This window comes from Ovis aries, chromosome 7, assembly GCF_016772045.2.
Source record: "Ovis aries strain OAR_USU_Benz2616 breed Rambouillet chromosome 7, ARS-UI_Ramb_v3.0, whole genome shotgun sequence".
Classification (NCBI taxonomy): Eukaryota; Metazoa; Chordata; class Mammalia; order Artiodactyla; family Bovidae; genus Ovis; species Ovis aries.
Window position 1 is genome coordinate 44,400,913 of NC_056060.1, and position 15,437 is coordinate 44,416,349.

Genomic DNA, 15,437 nt, shown 5'->3' on the forward strand with positions numbered 1-15,437 from the left:
CTGTTGCAGTGGTGGGAGGGGAAAGGAGCCTACTGTGTTGGGTTGTAGAAGGGTTTTTTATACTTGAAATTGGTTCTTTAGCAACTCTCACTTTCTGTTTTCATGACTACATCTAGTAGTTTGCTTTGTTAATCTCTTTGCCCAAGCAGATTTTTGGTATGATCTTATTTTCAAAATGTTTTCTTTTTGAGGATTAGATTATATTGTATTTACATCTCTTAATATTTCCTTGTTAGTTTTAAATTGATAGTAAAGCTTATGATTTTAGGCATGCTAGTTCTTTTGCATTTCCATATAAATTTTAAAGTAAGTTCATCTATAGATGCCAAAAAATCTTGCTGTGATTTTGATGGATATTGTACTAAATCTTTAGATCATTTGGAGGGAGAACTGGCATTTTTATATTTAGTCCTCCACTCTAGGAACATGGCGTATCTCTTCATTTATTTAGAACTCCTTTGATTTCTTTCATCTGTGACTTGCAAGTTTTAGCCTATAGATCCTGTATATGTTTTGTTAGTCTTGCATCTACATGTTTTATTTTTTAAAAAGTTTAAAACCTTTCAATCAGAGTATCATATATCTTCATAGAAGTGTACGTAAACTAAATATACAGCTTGATTACTTTCATGGAGATGGAATTATTTTCAAATTTTGCTATTTTCTGTTAGTAAGAGATTTTCAGGAGGGAGGTGGGATTCAAGATGAAGGAAGGAAGAAAAGCTTTCCATTTCTCCTTTGTCAGGTCTTCATAGTGTGACTTCATTGTTTTATTTAAAGGTGAATTCTCAAGGAACATAGTCATAGATAGTTAAGCTCATTTCCAAATTAACTTTGCCATTTAGATTTTTTCTATTGTAATTTACCACCAGTCATGTTACAATAGATTAGCTTTGATGTTTTCTAATATAAGAAATTAATAACTGTTTCAAAACAATGAAGATGTGGGTTAAAGATTTAAGAGATGGAAAGATCTGCCTTCTCATTTTTGTTGAACCGGTTCTTCCTTGCCTGTTAGCTTCCTTCTGTGTACTTTGTACAGAGCACAAGCTTAAGTAAACCTGTCATCTTGCTGTCTGGTTTTTATCTTCCTTCTAAGAAGGGTAGGCAACTTAGGGTCTATGTTTATGAGACCGCCCTAGTCCATTTTGAGTAAGATTCATTATTCTGAGTTTACAAAGATGATATCATTATAATTCAAATAACTGTGTTTCAGGAAAATTTAAAGTGGTATTTGATTAATACAGATACTCTAGGAGTAAATGGGTTTGTTACTTATGCTCCACCAGGAAGGACATGGTTAATATAGAAAAACCATATGTATCATTTAACTCCTCTGTATATTCTTATTGTAAAAGATTGTCTTTTTCTTTTAAAAAAAAAAAGATAATTTTTTTCTGCCTTCATTTTTATTACTGAAGCTCAGCTATGCTTGATTTAGCTATTTCTGCCCACCTCCACAAACTCTTATTTTGAAAAAATTTTAAATCTATAGAAAAGTTGAAGAATAGTACAACAAACTCCTATGTGCTTTTCATTTAGTTGCATAGATTGTAACACTTTGTTGTGGGTGCTTTTTTTCTTTTCTCTAAACATACCCCCCACCCACACCCCCCACACAATTTGCTTTATGTGAGAGAAGTTGTAGTCACTAAGATATTCCCTCACCCCCTCAACCTAAAAAAAAAAATTTTTTTTTTTCAGGTGTGCATCTCCTAAAAATAAGGACATTTCCCAGTGTAACCACAGTACCCTTATCATACCTAAGGAAAATAACATGAATTCATTATCTAATATGCAGTGTCTGTATTTAAATTTTTGTCTTCCACTTATCTTTTATACCTTTTTTTTTTCTGATTCACAGTTCAGTCATATTCACATATTACTTTTGGTTTCTTTGTCACTTTAGTCTCTTTTAGTCTAGAACAATCCCTGCCTCCCTCCCCTCTTTTTCAGTGATATTAACTTTATTGAAGAATTAATCTAGGCCATTTGTCTTACATAATATACTACAATCTGAATTTGCTGATTGTTTCTTTAAGATTATGTATGGATTTCGTGATCGTTATATAAGTGATAACATGCTTTTTGCGTCACCTCACAAGGCACCTAATGCCATTTTTTCCATTATAGGTGATGCTAAATTTGATCATTAAAGTGGAGGCTGTTACCAGATCACTTTACTCTGAAGTGCGCATTCCCCTACTCCCTTTGTAACTGATAATTAATCTAGGAAGTGTGGTATTTTGGGATTATGTGAAAATCCTCTGTGTTGCACATGGGCTTGCTTCAGTTGTGGCGAGTTAGGGCTGCTCCTCATTGCGGTGCATGGGCTTCTCATTGTGGTGGCTTCTCCTGGGGAGCACAGGCTGTAGCTGCACGGGCTTCAGCAGCTGCAGCACATGGCCTCAGTAGTTGTGGCTTGAGGGCTCTAGAGCATGGGCACAGTTGTGGTGTAAGGGCTTAGTTGGCATGTGGACTCTTCTCCAGCCAGGGATTGAATCCGTGTCCCTTGCATTGGCAGGTGGATTCTTATCCAGGGTACCACCAGGGAAGTCCTGTGTATTATTTATTTAACCAGTTTCTTATTGGTGGACTTAAGACTGTTTCTTCTTTTTGTTCTTTATACCTTTTATTCTTTTCTGCTACTCTAAAAGACTGCGATGACTAGGATATTTCTTAGTTTAAGCATTACCTTATTCTTAATTAAAATTGCATAATGCAGATGTTGATTGAGTCTAGTCTTATTGAGTATACCTTCTAAATATCCTTAAAATTTATCTCCTCACAAACCCAATCCATTATAACTGTTTTCTTTTAGGCCCTCATCTCTTAACTTTTGGGGTATTTCTTGTGTCCTGAGCATTCTGTTCTTCTTTCTCAGTATTATCCACAGCTCCTTCTGGGTAACTTTTGTTATGTAGTGTTACCATACTATATTCCAGTTGCTTACACATCCTTCTCATCTGGGTTCTGAGTCCTGTAGGCATACTGTGCTTTGTGTGTAATAGATTTTCCTAGTGAAGATGCATTTGTACCTTTTTTTTTTTTTTGTAACATGGGTCTTCCTTGCTGTGTGCAGGCTTTCTCTAGTTGCATCGTGTGGGGTCTGCTCTTCACTGTGGTGCACAGGCTTCTCATTGTGATGGCTTCTGTTGTGGAGCCCAAGCTCTAGGTGTGTGCAGGCTCAGCAGTTTTGTTACTTTGAAGCCAGTTAGTATTTGGTATTGTAATGTCTCCTTGCCTATCCCCTGTTTCTTTTGATATGCCATTAGTTCCTTCTAATACTCTCTTAAGTTTTGTTTTTTCTTCTCAGAATCATATTTGCATCCCTGGTGGCTCAGAGGTTAAAGCGTCTGCCTGGAATGCAGGAGACCCGGGTTTGATCCCTGGGTCGGGAAGATCCCCTGGAGAAGGAAATGGCAACCCACTCCAGTACTCTTCCTGGAGAATCCCATGGAGGGAAGAGCCTGGTAGGCTACAGTCCATGGGATCGCAAAGAATCGGATACGACTGAGTGACTTCACGACAACAATTCTGAGATTGTGTGAGGATCTAGCCATAGTACCTGCTTCCTGTGTGTGTGCTTAGTAGCTAAGTTGTATCTGACTCTGTGACCCCATGGACTGTAGCCTGCCAGGCTCGTCTGTCCATGGGATTTCCCAGGCAAGAATACTGGAGTGGGGTTGCCATTTCCTTCTCCAAAGGATCTTCCCAACCCAGAGCTCAAACCCAAGTCTGCTTCATTGGCGGGCAGATTCTTTACCACTGAGTTTGCTATTTCTCCATTATTTATTTTAGGGAGCCTCATAAAAATGAGTTCTTGAAATATAAGTTGGATATATCATTGGAAGTTTAGTAAGGATAAATTTACCAAAAATGTTATGATTGCCATGACTTAGGCTTTAAATACTTGCAAATAGATGGTTCTAAAGAAGAGGGAGGAGATTTTTCTCTACAAAGAGCATATGATGAGGAGCTCGATGGCAACCCACCCCAGTACTCTTGCCTGAAAAATCCCATGGGTGGAGGAGCCTGCTAGGCTGTAGTCCATGGGGTCACTAAGAGTCAGACATGCCTGAGCAACTTCACTTTCACTCTTCACTTGCATGCACTGGAGAGGGAAATGGCAGCCAACTCCAGTGTTCTTGCCTGGAGAATCCCAGGGACAGTGGAGCCTGATAGGCTGCTGTCTATGGGGTCACACAGAGTCGGACACGACTGAAGTGACTTAGCAGCAGCAGCATATGCTGACGTTACTATTTGCATTTCTGGAATAATTGCATCTATTTGCATAACAGATTGTTGAACTTGACAGATTGATAATTTTATTATTTTGTTCTCAAGGGTTCTTTCATTAGGAAGTGCACTGATGTTCTAAAAACCCCAAGATTGATAGCATCCATTGTTATAACGTGTTACATTGAAAACAATAATTAAAAGTGTAGTAAATTTGCTCACAGCTAGTTATCAAACTTTTTGTACTAGAACATATTTTTATATATCACTTGTGAAAAAAAAGGACTCTATTTCTAATGTTAGTGTATATTCTTGATGGAATGTAAAAGAAGGAACTTAAAGTAGTTCAGATTGCTTTCCTTTAGGAGATATGTGGTGAACAATTAAAGACCATATAGTGCCATACCTGACATTTACTTTCACAGTTTTTAGAGTACTTCTGTGTAAGAAAAATGGAAATTTCAAGATAAGAAAGATAGTCGTGAGTAAGTTATTAGAACAGGTTTAATGGAATGAGGTGGGGTTGGGGGTTGGTGGATGAGAATGTAGGTTCTGAATTTGTACTGAAGGAGGTATAGGACTTGTTACGTAGAGAGGAAGGGGTGGGCATTCTTGAGGGGTAGGCAGCAACATGAGTAAGGGTACAGAGTAGAAGTGAGTGCATCCCAGATGAGTGATGGTAGGGATTGGTAGGAGGAGGAAATGGCAAACCATTCCAGTATTCTTGTCTAGAGAATCCCGTGGACAGAGGAGCCTGGTGGGCTGCTCTCCATAGGGTCACACAGAGTCACACACAGAGACTGACGCAACTTAGCATGCAGCATGCATGCAGGGATTGGTAGGGATGCCTGCCTGACCAAAACAGAGGGCTGCTGAGGAACATGGGTAGTTAAGGTCTGATAAGTTAGCGTGAACCGTTCATTGTGAGCCTTGGGAAGCAGAGTGAGGAATTCTAAGCCTAGGGAGCTGTATTACTGAGGGTCCTGGCAGCAAACAAATGGACTAGTTACAGAGATTTGGGTAGAGTTAAGGAAAGCAACAAGGGATAGTGAAGTTCCCAAGGCCTTGCAGTGTCTAGAAGCCATTGGTACTTTTAAGCCAGCAGGGACAGGAAGAGGAATACTGAAGCCTGATGAGAGCGAGAGCAGTGGAAGCCAAGGGCCTGTGGCCACTGGGGAAGGGTTCCCAGGTGGGGAGAAAGCCAGGGAAATAAGGACCTCGGTTTCTTTTTCTTTTCATTCTCTAGTGCCTGTCATTGGCCTGACCCAAATGGAAACTAGGGAGCTTGACAGTATAGTCCTCAAAGTAAGCCTTAAGTTCAGTTCAGTTCCTCAGTCATGTCCGACTCTTTGCGACCCCATGGACTGCAGCATGCCAGGCTTCCTTATTCATCACCAACTCCCAGAGCTTGCTCAAGCTTACGTCCATCAAGTCGGTGATGTCATCCAACCACCTCATCCTCTGTCGTCCCCTTCTCCTCCTACTTTCAGTCATTACCAGCATCAGGGTCTTTTCCAGGGAGTCAGTTCTTTGCATCAGGTAGCCAAAGTATTGCAGCTTCAGCGTCAGCATCAGCACTTTCAATGAATATTCAGGACTGATTTCCTTTAGGATTGACTGGTTGGATCTCCTTGCAGTCCAGGGGATTCTTAAGAGTCTTTTTCTAACACCACAGTTCAAAAGCATCAGTTCTTCAGCGCTTAGCTTTCTTTATAGTCCCAACTCTCACATCTATACATGACTACTAGAAAAACCATAGCTTTGACTAGATGGACCTTTGTCAGCAAAGTAATGTTTCTGCTTTTTAGTATGCTGTCTAGGTTGGTCATAGCTTTTCTTCCAGAGAGAAAGTGTCTTTTGATTTCATGGCTGTAGTCACTATCTGCAGTGATTTTGGAGCCCAGGAAAATAAGGTCTGTTTCCATTGTTTCCCCATCTATTTGCCATGGAATGATGGGACCAGATGCCATGATCTTAGTTTTCTGAACGTGGAGTTTTAAGCCAGCTTTTTCACTCTCTTCTTTCACTTTCATCAAGAGGCTCTTTAGTTCTTTGCTTTCTGCCATAGGGTGGTGTCATCTGCATATCTGAGGTTATTGATATTTCTCCCAGCAATCTTGATTCCAGCTTGTGCTTCATCCAGCCTAGCATTTTGCATGATGTACTCTGCATATAAGTTAAATAAGCAGGGTGACAATATATAGCCTTGATGTACTCCTTTCCCTATTTGGAACCAGCCTGTTGTTCCATGTCGGGTTCCATGTCAGTGTTGCTTCTTGACCTGCATACAGATTCCTTAGGAGGCAGGTCAGTTGGTCTGGTATTCCCATTGCTCTCAGAATTTTCCACAATTTGTTGTGATCCACATAGTCAAAGGATTTGGCGTAGTCAATAAAGCAGAAGTAGATGTTTTTCTGGAACTCTCTTGCTTTTTTGATGGTCCAGCAGATATTGGCAATTTGATCTCTGGTTCCTCTGCCTTTTCTAAATCCAACTTGAACATCTGGTGAGGTGAGGTGAGGTCGCTCAGTCGTGTCCGACTCTTCGCGACCCTGTAGATTGTAACCTACTAGGCTTCTCCATCCATGGGATTTCCAGGCAAGAATACTGGAGTGGATTGCCATTTCCTTCTCCAGGGGATCTTCCCGACCCAGGGATTGAACCCAGGTCTCCCGCGTTGGAGGCAGACGCTTTAACCTCTGAGCCACTAGGGTGCCAGCATCTGAAGATTCACAATTCATGTACTGTTGAAGCCTTGCTTGGAGAATTTTGAACATTACTTTGCTAGAATGTGAGATGAGTGCAGTTGTGTGGGAGTTTGAACATTCCTTGGCATTGCCTTTCTTTGGGATTGGAATGAAAACTGACCTTTTCCAATCCTGTGGCCACTGCTGAGTTTTCCAAATTTGCTGGCATATTGAGTGCAGCACTTTCACAGCATCATCTTTCAGGATTTGAAATAGCTCAACTGGAATTCTATCACCTCCACTAGCTTTGTTTGTAGTGATGCTTTCTAAGGCCCACTTGACTTCACATTCCAAGATGTCTGGCTCTCGATGAGTGATCACACCATCGTGATTATCTGGGTCGTGAAGATCTTTTTATGGTTCTTCTGTGTATTCTTGCCACCTGTTCCTAATATCTTCTGCTTCTGTTAAGTCCGTACCATGTCTGTCCTTTATTGTGCCCATCTTTGCATGAAATGTTCCCTTGTTATCTCTATGTCTTTCCCATTCTATTGTTTTCCTCTATTTCTTCAAACTGATCATATGAACCACAGCCTTGTCTAACTCAATGAAACCATGAGCCATGCCGTATAGGGCCACCCAAGACGGACTGGTCATTGTGGAGAGTTCTGACAAGGCGTGGTCCACTGGAGAAGGAAATGGCAAACCGCTTGAGTATTTTTGCCTTGAGAACTCCATGAACAGTATGAAAAGGTAAGCCTTAAAGGGCACAAAGACAACAGTATAGAAAGGTAGAAATTGTTTGTTTGGGAGACTGTGGTCAAATAGAGAATGCATAGCCCAGGATCCATTTTAAATTACTGTTAATTTATAAGCAGAGGAATGTTATACTGAAAATATTCCTGTAGGAAGACTTGGTTTAGTGGATTTTGAGGATCATTTTAAGAAAAATCTCTCTTCAGGCAGAATTCCAACTTGTAACAAAAAAGGTAGAAGGCACTCTGTTATCTGATTTATCCTTATAGACTCTATGGGCAATATAATATATATTTTTTATTTCTCTGTAGACTTCTTAGATCAGAATTAATTTATCTACTGCAGAGAGTTCCTGAGATATTGTAGCAAAAAAAGATAGAATGCAAGTACCTTAAAGGGACAAAAGAAGGATCAGTACAGAGAACCAGCCTTGCAAAGCTTGCCTGGTGGTAGAGTAGAACGGGCAGTGGTGATGAAGACAAGTACAGAAATAACAATAAATCAGGCAGAGTACGACAAATGTTATAAGATTTGTAATGGAAAGTGTTATTAGAGTTTAGAGGAGGAAGTGGTCAAATCTATATTGGTGAGTGCAGAGTGATTAAAACATGAAGGGCTTCATGGAGAAAAGGTGACCTTTGAGATTGGCCTTTGAAGGAGAAATATGAATTTTGACAGGTGAAGATTAGAAAGGTGAGGGCCATCAGTTACAGGAAATAGCGGGAACAAAGGCACCGAGGTCAGAGTGTTTGGTTTGTTAGAATTAGGATGTACTTAGGGGAATTGTGGAAGATGAAATTGAAAGGCAAACTTGGCTCCCTCTGGATGGACTTAAACCCACAACAATGTCTTATTTTCAGTTGCATAGGAAATGGAGAGCCATTGACTTCTTTATGGATAGGTAATGAAATAACTGGTTAAAACAGAGCTTTTAGAACATTAACAGAAGTAGGTAGAATGCACTAAAGTGGGTAGACTCTTTGGGAGCCCATTGCAGTTTCCCAGGGTAGGTTATGACAGCTGAAGCTGGGTGGAGCCAGTGGAAATGTTAAAAGAGGCTGGGGTATAAAGGAAAGGCCTGAGTCAGACTGTTCTATGATTTTGACTTAAGGTACTTGAGTTGAGCTATCAGAGGAGGTGGTTTTGTAAGGATGTAACAGCGTAGGATAGAAGAGCATTAGGAGGTAGAGAAGCTAGAAGAGATTGAAGTTAATTTTGGAATGGTGAATTGAGGGTGGGCAGCATTGACATGGTGATGTCTATGAGGCTTTTGGAAACAGGACTGGTGCTCTGCAGAGATACTGTCCAGAGATGTTGATTTGCGAGGTACCTGTGTAGTGATGGGTTCACCTTTAGCAGTGAAGATATATGGTTGATGTAAAAAGAAACAAAAGTATTGAGGAAAAAAAAAGAGGACATCTCAGAACCTTTGGGCTTTAAGTAGATAAGAGGAGGCAAGAAATCTCCCAGTTATTGGGTTAAAATATTTTTTTTTTTGGTCAGCTTTAATGAATAGGGCTTCCTAGGTGGCTCAGTGTTAAAGAATCTGCTGATGCAGGAGGTGCAGATTTAATCTCTGGGTAGGGAAGATCCCCTGGAGAAGAAAATGGCAACCCAATCCAGTATTCTTGCCTTGAAAAATCCCATGGACAGAGAAGCCTTGTGGGCTAAAGTCCGTGGGTGTCGTCAAAGAGTTGGACACCACTTAACAACTAAACAACACCAATGAAGCATAATTAACATACAATAAAATTTACCATTAAGTGAACAATTTGACAAATTTTGACCAATGTATGGTCATGAAACTACTACCAGAATCATGATATAGTCCATGTTCATCATCCCCAGAAATTTCCACCATACCTCCTTGTGAGTAGTTAATGTACTCTCTGTATTCCCTAGTCACTGGCAACCAGTGATCTGCTTTCTATCATTATAGTGTTGCTTCTGGAATTACTTATATACATATATATATATGTATATGTATATATGTATATATATATATGGGCTTCTCTTGTGGCTCAGCTGGTAAAGAATCTGCCTGCAGTGCTTGAGACCTGGGTTTGATCCCTGGGTTGGGAAGATCCTTTGGAGAAGGGAAAAGCTACCCACTCCAGTATTCTGGCCTGGAGAATTCTATGGACTGTATAGTCCATGGGGTTGCAAAGAGTTGGACACGACTGAGTGACTATATGTATATATATATCTGGAAGCATAGTTATATAGTCTTTTATGTCTGGCTTCTTTAGTGTAATTCGTTTGTGATTCATTTGCACTGTTGCTTACATCAGTAGTTCATTCCTTTTTATTACTGAGTGACATGCCATTGTATCGATACACTAATTTGTTTATCCATTCATCAGTTGATGGATATTTGAGTTTCCAGTTTTAAGCTCTTATGAATAAAGCTGCTATGAACATTCACTTACAGATTTTTATGTGGTCATATGTTTTCTTTTTTCTGGACAAATACCTATGGAGTGGAACTGCTGCATGTACAGTAAATAGAGTATATGTTTAGTTTTATCTACCAGTTTTCCACTTTATATTCTCAGTAGAAGTTCATGAGAGTTTTAGTTGCTCTACATCCTCACAAATACTTAGTATTGTCTGTTAGCCATTTTTGTGGGTTTGTAATAGTATTTCATTGTAGTTTTAATTTGCATCTCTTTAATGACTAATGTTGAGCATCTCTTATATGCCTGTTTGGCCATTTGTATTTCTTTGGTGACATGTCTGTTCACATATTTTGTCCATTAAAAAAATTGTGTTTTCTTATTACTAAGTTGGAAGGGTTCTTTTTACATATTCTTGATACTAGTCTTTTGTTGGCTATATGTTTTGCAGATAGGTTAAATTTGAGGCTGGCCTTTTCATTTTCTTAGCAGTGCTTTTTGGACAGAAAAGTTTTTGAATTATGATGAAATTCAATGTATCAAGTTTTTTAGTCCTATTTAAGACATTTTTGCCTAATATAGGGTTGCTAAGATTTTTTTCCTTGAGATTTTTACTTTTAGCTCTTACATTTAGGTCTATGGGCCAATTTAAGTTGATTTTTTTTATATGGTATGAAATCATTTAAGGATCTTGAGAGAGTGGCTAGGAGGAACAGACTTTATCACAGCAACAAATAAATAACTGAATTGGCAAATGATTCACTGAAACAGTCTGAGATTTTTAGTTTTTAGAAATTAAGTGATGCAGAACGTGAAATGGTCATGATAGTTATAAGCAGCATGATTTAGTGGTTGAGGGTGGATGTCACACTGCTCTGGTTTGGATCCTTACTCTATCACTTATTTGTCAGTGTGATATCGGGTCACTGTTTAGCCTTACTGTACCTCCAGTTTCCTTTCCTTGCAAGTGGGAATAATAAGAGTACCTATTTCATATAGTTCTGAGATTAAATAAGATAATAGATGGAAAGGGTTTAGTACAGTGCCTGCCAAATAGAAAATACTCAATGAATGGTGGTGGCTATTATTGCTCTGTTCACATAGAGAATGTTAGAAAGCCACAGAATTTGAGAAATTCATTTGTAGGAACGATTAAGTCTACTTCTGTGCTCAAATCCATCAACTTCCTTCACTGATTTATGTTTTAGAGAGAAAGGTAGTGCTGTTTGGCTTCTTTTTCAGTCTTTTGGTAGTTTTTAAAACCACAGTTTTCATTGATGGCTTTAGTAGTTTGTGTATATAATTAAATTTGGATTTGTGCATTGGACCGTGAATAGAAAAAAGAACAATTGGCCTTTAGTGGTATAAATCATTACTGTAAATTAAAACAAAACAAAACAAGGCAATAGCAGCTTTTTTTTCCCCTTTACCAGTATTTAGCTTGTTCATCAGGATTGTGAATTGGTTGTTCTTGAATACAAGCAAAAACCCATTAGTTTGATTCAGTTTTGTCTATAGTTCTTTACTTGCTGAATGAGCATGTCTGCTTCCTGGTTTATTTGACCAGTTGTCATTATTGACGTAGCAAAACAGTTTGTCAGCAAACTCAGCAAGTCCTTTCATTTTCTAAGTGTACTCACTTTCTAAGTAGGAATAATAACAAGAAAAGCATTTTCCTTTTTTATCAACTGTTTACTTTTGTGCAGCTAAACATTGATAATTTGTGTGGCTTATTGAGTTAGAGTGCCAAAATCAGTGTCAGCTTAATGAAGTCCTGGAGAAGGGACATACTTGGGGCAGGGTGGGGAGAGTGAGATCACAGTATGCGCTTCATTTTCAACTGCAGAACTTTGAAAAGGGGCCGTCCCTCTTGCATTTCCAGACCTGCCCTTGTTAAGTACCTTTATTGAGGTCTTTCTTATGTGAATCTCTAAATGCATACATTCAGAGCTTCATACATTCATTTGTAGCTGTGCGTGTGGCATAGGGGTGGTGCGGAATGACAGTTTCAGTTTTACTTATTTATGTATGTATTTATTTATGTTGTGTCTCATGGCTTGTGGAATCTTAGTTCCACAACCAGGTATTGAACCTGAACTGAGGCCCTTGGTAGTGAAAGTGTGGAGTCCTGCCCATTAGACTGCCAGAGAATTCCCAACAAGTTTAGTTTTAAACATGAAAAGTTTAAGAGATCTTCTTTTAAAACTTCTTTCAATTTAAGATTTAAGATCTGAGTGGTTATATCATGTTAGCAGTGGATGTTCAAGTCTGGAGTTCAGGAGGGAGACATTTAGACTAACTCAGCATATGAGAGGAAGGTGAAAGCCTTGGGAGCAGCTAGAACTCCTTCAGAAATGCATGCACAGTGAGAGGAGGAGACAAGTGGGTGGAAGACAGGATCCACAGCGTCCGTCTCCTGTGGTACCACCATACTTGGAATCAACTCTTTATGTCAGTTAAGAGTAAGGTGATACCTGGGTTTAAATTAGATTCTATGTAAATAAGGAACCACAGACCCAGACTGCTTAAGCAAATGTTTATTGAGGTCCCTTTATGTGCTTTACCTTTGTTTCTGAACATTAAGAATATAAGCAAAATTGACACAGTTTTTGCCCTCATGGACTTAATTGACTAACACGAGAGGACACTGAACACATTGTCACATAAGTAGTATGTAATTGCAGACTCTGCAGCATGCTGTGTAGTTGTGTGAGCATTGTAAAAGAGGGACTCGATCCTATCCTGGCACAGTCAGGGACAACTTCCCTGTGGAAGTGACATTTAATTCATATTAATAGTTATTGAGTACCAGTGCCTGGTACTGGGCTGTTAAAATTGAGAGTTTGTGACTAGACAGTAACTGGGTGAGAGGGGCTGGGATGGGGATGATAGGGAGCATCTAATAGAGGGAGCATGTATAAAGGTTCTGCAGTAGAAAGAAGCACACTGCCTTCTAGGAATTAAAAGTTCTGGTGTGGCTAGAGAAGGGCGAGCGATGGCGAGAGGTCAGTTCAGCTTCTGAAAAAATTTTAACTTTGAAAATAGACTTTATTGGGACTGTCCTGGTGGTCCAGTCGTTAAGACTCTGAGCTTCTACTGCCGGGGTTGAGAGTTTGATACCTGGTCGGGGGATCCATGTGGGAGCCCTGTGTCCCATGTGCCACATAGTGCAGCCAAAAATTAAAAAAAAAGAGACTTTTAGCTCCTTGTTATAAAAAAATATTAAACATATACAGAAGTGGAGAGAATATTTCCCAACATTAGTCTTCAACAGTTATCAGTTTGTGGCCACTTTATTTCAATGTTTTCATTCAGTAACACTTTGGACACCAAATGTGTGGGTTTTTTCCTCACACCAACCAGTCCTGTAACTCTGCTGCTGCTGCTAAGTCGCTTCAGTCATGTCTGACTCTCTGCAACCCCGTAGACGGCAGCCCACCAGGCTCCCCGTCCCTGGGATTCTCCAGGCAAGAACACTGGAGTGGGTTGCCATTTCCTTCTCCAGTGCATGAAAGTGAAAAGTGAAAGTGAAGTTGCTCAGTCGTGTCCGACTCTTCGCGACCCCATGGACTGCAGCCTACCAGGCTCCTCCGTCCATGGGATTTTCCAGGCAAGAGTACTGGAGTGGGGTCCGCCTGTAACTCTAGTCCTCCAATTTAACTCAGTGCTGATACTGTTTGGAATTAACACAGACCCCATAGATGAACGGCTCAGTCCCACAGATCTGTCCCCATTTGCCCCAGATGCCTGTTGCAAGTCCCAGGTTTATTTTGTATCCCAGAGTATACTCCCAAGTATACTTTGCCAGCTATTTCTTAGCAACTGGCTGTAAATTGGGTGTTCCCAGTACCTCCTCATCAGGTTTGGTAGTTTGCTAGAATGGCTTACAGTACTCAATAAAACACTTTTCTTGCATTTACTGACTTATAAATGATACAACTAAGGAACAACCAAATGGAAGAGATGATTTGGGCAAGGTATTTGTGGAGGACAGGGGGTGGAAGTGTGGCTGAAGAGCTTCCAGGCCTGCCTTGAACATACTGGAAGCTCTCCATACCTGGTCTTTTAGGGGTTTTAATGGAGGTTTCATTATTTCATCATCATTGATTAAAGCATTGGCCCATCGGTGATTTACGTCAATCTCCACCCCTTCTCCCCTCCTGGAAAGTGGGGATTTGGGGCTGAAAATCCCAACTCTAATTATGGCTTGGATTTCTGAGGACCTGCCCCCATTCTGAAACTATCTGGGGGTCCCAAGCCACCAGTCATCCTGTTAGCCTACAAAAGATACTTACCACTCTAGTGATTCCAAAGGTTTTAGGAGCTGTGTGCCTGAACTGGACAAAGATCAAGTATCTTCTTTTATATCATACCACGTGCTCCTGTCCACTTTCCTTGCCTCTTGTATTATGTTGAAACAAATCCCAGATATCATATTCCAAAGGATTTTAAAGCAAAGGAGCGACAGTCAGGTTTGTTTTTTAAAGCACTACTCTGGCTAGGGAGGCAAAGAAGGGTTAAGAGATTATTTTGGTGGTCCAGATGAGAGATAGTTGTAGTTTGGGTGAGGGTTGTGACAGTGAAAATGGAGATACATGGATAGATTTGAGAGCCTTTTAGGGGATGATACATAAGTGCCAAAGTATGCACCCTAGGGTATGTGAAAATTCCAAGATGAAAAGGGTAAATTGCCTACAATAGAGAAACAAAACAGCCTCTAAGTAGCATGAATTAATTGGTGTTGTGGAAAGGGTAGGGCATTCATAATGTATTTCTTTAATGAGTTTTGTTCAACTCAACAAACTTTGTTGACTTTAGTACTGCATTAGCAGTTAGAGTTGATACATTCTGGTTCTGTGGGTGGCCAGTTCATCCTGGAACCTCCTGCTTCTTTGCATTACTTACTCTTGAGATCCTACTCCCAGGCCAATGATGACCAGTTTCTGTGTTCTCTTAATTACAGTGAAGCAGGCTTTTTACTTTTCTGAGCCACGGGTCTGGGCCTTGGTTTCACAGCATCCTCTGCTCCTCCCCCATGCAATGTAACGTCTACTTAAAAAAAAAAAAGTATTTGTTTATATATATATATTTATATATATATGTATATTTATGTATAAAACATCAAATTTACCATCTTAACCACTTTTAAGTGTACAGTTCAGTGGTATTAAATATATTTATAATGATGATGACTCTCATCATTGTCCATCTCCATAGCTATTTTTATTTTGTGAAAACTGAAAACTATTCCCATTAAGCAATAACTGTTTATCCCCCTTCCTCCAAGCCCCTGACAACCACCATTCTGTTTTCTGTCTCTGTGATTTTGACAATATACTCCTAAGTACATCATATGAAT

At 39.8% G+C, this 15,437-nt stretch overlaps 1 protein-coding gene across 38 annotated transcripts in view; it reads left to right on the top strand.

The window, feature by feature from the left end:
• HERC1 (HECT and RLD domain containing E3 ubiquitin protein ligase family member 1) overlaps window positions 1-15,437 on the top strand; it is a 210,765-nt gene that overhangs the window by 17,664 nt on the left and 177,664 nt on the right. The gene's annotated exons all lie outside the window — the stretch shown is intronic.